General features: G+C 36.1%; 1 long non-coding RNA gene across 2 annotated transcripts in view; it reads right to left on the reverse strand.

The window, feature by feature from the left end:
* Positions 1–932: 932 nt before the first annotated feature.
* LOC308562896 overlaps positions 933–5235 on the reverse strand; it is a 7550-nt gene continuing 3247 nt past the window's right edge. For both annotated transcript variants that reach the window (XR_013999690.1, XR_013999691.1), the window contains exons 2-3: positions 2762–2827; positions 933–2038 (exon numbers count right to left, since the gene is read on the reverse strand). This is a non-coding gene — a long non-coding RNA (uncharacterized lncRNA). The remainder of the gene's footprint in view (positions 2039–2761; positions 2828–5235) is intronic.

Consider the following 5235-nt stretch of genomic DNA (forward strand, 5'->3'; position numbering starts at 1 on the left):
TAAATTCTGCCTTTACAAGTTGCCCAGTCTATGGTATTTTGTTACAGAAGCCTGGACAGACTCAGACAAAACTCAATTGATACCCCAACTCATTGGCAGTGGTGGTGATTAAGGAAGTTTTAGAGAACTGGAAAGTGCTCATTAGATCGTTTATGCAATAAATATATTTTTTAAGCCAATATCATGGTTCAGGCATTATGCTGGGTCCTGGGGAAATAGAGCTGACTCTTTCATTAGAACACTATCACTACTTACATCGGATAATGAAAAAAGTCTGATATATATAAATCAGATTTCTAATAGCATGTATATTAGTTATCTATTGATGTGTAATAAATTACCTCCCAATGAAGTGACATTATAACAAACATTTGTGATCTCACAGATTCTGTGGGTCAGGATTTTGGGGGCAGTTTAGCTGGGTCTTCTGGCTCTGGGTTTCTCACAAGATTGCAGTGAGAATGTCAGCCAGGGCTAGGGCATCTCATCTGAAGGCTTCATTGCAGGAGTCATTTCCAAGCTCCTTCACGTGGTTGTTGGTGGGGTTCAGTTTCTTGCTGACTGTTGGTAGAGGCCTCACCCATTTCCTTGTTACGTGAGCTTCTGCATACAGCAGCTCACAGTGAGGCAGGTGGCTTCTCTTAGAGTGAGTAGGCAAGAAAAACCAAGAAAGGGAGTAACTTTTGTTATGTAAACTCCAAAGTAGCATCTCATCACTTCTGCCATATTCTATATGTTGGAAGCAGGACACTAGGTGCAGCCCACACCCAGGGGGTGGGATGACACAAGAGCGTGACTAACAAGGCAGGATCCTTCGGCACCATCTTGGAAGCTGCACGTGATCTCTGGGTACTTTAGGCTCAAGACAGCTGATGGTGGGGAGCCAAGTGAGGGTAGAAAGCACAAAAAAGGGGCAAAAGAATCAAGGAAGGCTTTTAGAAAAAAGAAAACTTTAATGGTGTTCGTGCAAAACAGGTTGCTGAAAATGTTTCTTAGGAATAAACAGCGAAGCCCAGCTGGCGTGGCTCAGTGGTTGAGCGTCACCCTATGAACCAGGAGGTCACAGTTTGATTCCCGGTCAGGACACATGCCCGGGTTGCAGGCTCGATCCCCAGTAGGGGGCGTGCAGGAGGCATTCTATCAATGACTCTCATCATTGATGTTTCTATCTTTCTCTCCCTCTCCCTTCTTCTCTCTAAAATCAGTTTAAAAAAAATTTAAAAAAGAACAGAGACTAATGAGAGAAATTTGAACCTCTTAGACCAACAGATTACACCCTGCAAGAGTTTCTACCAGAATTTACATTTTCAGATTGCAGGTCGTATGCATGAGCAGGTGACGCAACACTCAGCCTGTAATAAACAGGACACGGGGAAAGGTACTTAACTACATTCACCAGAAGGGCGATGGGTAGAGTTTCAAGGAAAAGGAAATAATCTCACAGAACTTGGTTCATATGCAGTTGATGCATCAGAGGAGAAGGTAGGTTTTGACTTCCAGCTCTAATGAATATTTGTAGACAGAGTACCAAGTCATTAGAAAATAAATGCAGAAGCATGATGGTAAGAAAGAAGGAAAACATGGGAAAGTAGGGAAGGAGGCCCGTTTAAAATCCGAAGGGCATGGTTGGGAGAAAGGATCAGGCAGGACAAAATTAAGGAGAGAGGCTAGAGGAAGGCAAGGTGAAAATAAAAACTCGGGAAATATGGGGATGGGAGGGTCCCTATGGAACTGATTCTGCGTCATCCAACGTTCTTAATTCCATTTCTATACACATTATAACTGGCAACCTCTGTTGAGACTGTTTTTTTTATTGCCTTATGGAAAAGCAAGGCCAACATGATTAAAAGGTAATGTATTCTCTTCCCAGGGAAGGGGAGCTGGGAATGATGAACCCAAGGCTCTTCTTCAGAGTGACATTTTTATGTTACAATTTTAATAAAAAATAAACAAAAGGGCAGAAGAAGACGGGGGGGCGGGGCGCATTTTAGGTTTCATCTTTCTCACTTTGAATGATAGTCAGAGGGGGTCGGTTCCCCTGAAAAGGAAAAGACAAAGCAACGCCTCAGACAAGGGCAGGATATGAAAACAACAAAACAGCAAAGTTATCACATGGAGCATAAAGAGGAGGGGTTTAAATACCCTCAACGAATAATACTATATAGATAACCTAAGAAAGAACTATTAAAATAATGTGAAGTTCTACCGTTATAGGAAAAGTGATATGAAATAGAAATGGATATATTTTGCAAATATCTGAAGTTTCTAGGGTTTACACTGGCCTGTTAATATCAGTCAAGAATAACAAACGTGCTTTTGGAAACCCATTGGCTAAAGGAAATAAGGTTATCTTTTTTTAAAAGGGGGGACAAACTATGAATAAGACCCAAAGGACTGTGTATAAAAAGACTAAAAACTCTGATAGAAACTGTAAGGTAGAGTTTTCCTTTTTAAAGAATATTGGCCCCCACCTGTTGTGTGCTGAGCCTAAGAGAGTCCCAGGACTGAGGGTCAAATGACATCAGTGGCATGTGTCTACTCGGTGTCAAAGGTGAGACTCAGAATGATCACTCTTTCTCTGTTTTGTATCAGTGTCCACTTACTTCTCCATCTATATTTTGAGCAACCTGATGAATTTCTTTGGAAATTAGCAAATAGGGAGTTGTGACGATGAACACTGGGAGGAACTCACGTAGTCTTACAAATAAAACTAGGAAAACGCAGAGGTTTGAAAAATTGATATTCAAAGAAATTCGCTTACTTTTGAATCTGGGAATTTTTCTTTATGAAAATGAAGGTATCAGACTTGGAAACAGTAACACTGGCACTGTAGGGAGACAAGAATGGAATGTCTGCACACAGTTACTAACTCCTCTTAGTTGATATGGCAACTGTCTCATCAGAAGTCTCTACTATTTAATGTCTCTGCATGTCTTAATTATAGTGGTAATGAAGGTTCATATTAATTCAAATGTACCAAAAATTTACAAGGTACCTTCTGAATTATCAAAGGTAGGTTAAATTCACACAGATAAGTGCATTTCTGGTGTAATTCTTTGAAAAGTGTTATCCCATACAATACAACCTGCAGGATGGCAAACAGTTTATTCTATTTAACTCTGAACAATTTCCAAACACATGAGAAAAATCCCTACACCTAAAAATGCTGTTATTTTTATGCCATGCCTCTAGTGTGCAATATATCTCTCTCACTACAACATAAAAGTCTATGGTATGAGCATCTCACCTTTTCTGAAACCCCAGCTTTGTAAGAACCTTCGCTGTATTTTCATAGAAGTCTAAAGACAAAAAAGTCTTAAAAATGATTTGAGATCAAATGAGTTCCCTGAAAATAAGATGCAAAAAAGACATGGTACTGGTCATTATTTCTTTTAATCAGGAGGAATTTTGTCTATTTATTCCGCCACCACTATATCACAGCAGAGAGGTGTCCATAGAATCAAAAAATTAACTCCTAAGTAGCTGGTGCTCAGATAACTACCGCTTCTGTCTGCTATGCATAGCTTCTAACTTTAGTATCTGAATTTTGCCCTTTTCATTAACTGAACTTACCACATGTCATTGAAGGGTTTCTTTTCATTATCTTCAGGTTCTAATGATCAATATTTTGTTTTTTTGTGAACTGTAGTGTAAACCAGATATTTTGGTATTTTAATAATTTTTAATATTATGTTAAACTATGCAAATCAAAGACATCTATTTGTACTTATTTTGACAAAAACTTAAATATATAAAATGTTGAGATATAAAACAAGTTACATCTTTTATTTTAAATGTATAAAATTAATTTACTTGTGTGCAATATGTAAAACTTTAAATGTATTTATCTATAAGGTGTCACTGTCCAGATACATATAATGTGAACAATTTTGTTTATTATAAATTTTTCAAAATGAGAGAAACATAATTTTTCATCTTAGGAAATGTGATTACTCCCTCTTTATTTCATCATTACAAATTTTGTGGTTCTGATTACAGTGATTATTTTTAGTTCATGCCAATATGTTCTATAAATATATAATATTAGCAACACTTAAAAAGATGGATTCAATTTCTATCAACTGCTTTTTTCCTTCAAGGTATCTTTTAATGAGACATGCTCATTTTTTGTTAGTAGATCACATACCTATATCCTTAAATTCTTTAGAATTCTCAAATGAACATCATCTGTTTTTTCTAATATGTTAGGATCTATTTTCTTGCAATGATGCCTTGTCTTTTATAAGTACCTTCAAAAGTACCCATTGTTACTTGCAAATATCATTCTAGTGTAAGATCTCTATTTTCTTTTACAACTTCTATAATAAAGAACTTTCCCCCTTTTTTATTGTTTCAGTGGACTGAAAGGACCTTTAGGGTGGTTATAAAAGCCTCAGAAAGAAAAGATGACAGTGACAAACACTAAGCTTTCCATGTTTCTATACATGTTGCAATTAAATTTTTAAAATTTCACTGAATTATATCACTGTAGTATAATACCATGACATATACCATGCATTTAAAAACATTCCTTTCTTCATATAGTTCACCACAGAACAGAAAAGTACTTATGCATATATATCAGAAATTATAAAAAGAGAATTAATGACTCAAATTTTATGAAAGAAAAAAATGTCAAGTTAGGACAATGACAACATTGAAAACAGAATTTATTATTCATAATGGCAAAATACATTTACTATATTTATGTATTTAGTGCAGACTTTTCCATATGAAGTTCTTAAACATTTTTGCAGTCAATTATTACTACCCATTTCATAGATTAAGAGGTGGGGGATGGTTATGGGTAGGGGGGATGGATAGCAAGTAATTTATTGAGTATTACACAATGAACAAGTCAAGCAACTGGGAACAGATAATAGTCTCTCTGTGCTAAAAACAATGCCTTCCAATAAGCGTCACTGACATTTTGCAGAAATATTGATAAACATCTGTCAACAAATGTTAATTTAAAAGCCCCTCATACATTGTTCTAACTTTAATGTTAATATATTAGTATATATGAGTCTACATAACACATACATTTATTTTATACTTTATATATATTTTATATATAAACCATATTTATATTTTAGAGACACACGTGCACACATGTGCGTGCACACACATGACTCCAATGGCTTTTGATGGAACTTGTCCTTTCATATGTCTTTAAAAGTTCATTCTAAATGCTCCTCCTTAAAAGGAAACTCTGGGATGTAATAAGGCATATTA

The sequence above is a fragment of the Miniopterus schreibersii genome (assembly GCF_964146895.1).
Source record: "Miniopterus schreibersii genome assembly, chromosome: 10".
NCBI lineage: Eukaryota > Metazoa > Chordata > Mammalia > Chiroptera > Miniopteridae > Miniopterus > Miniopterus schreibersii.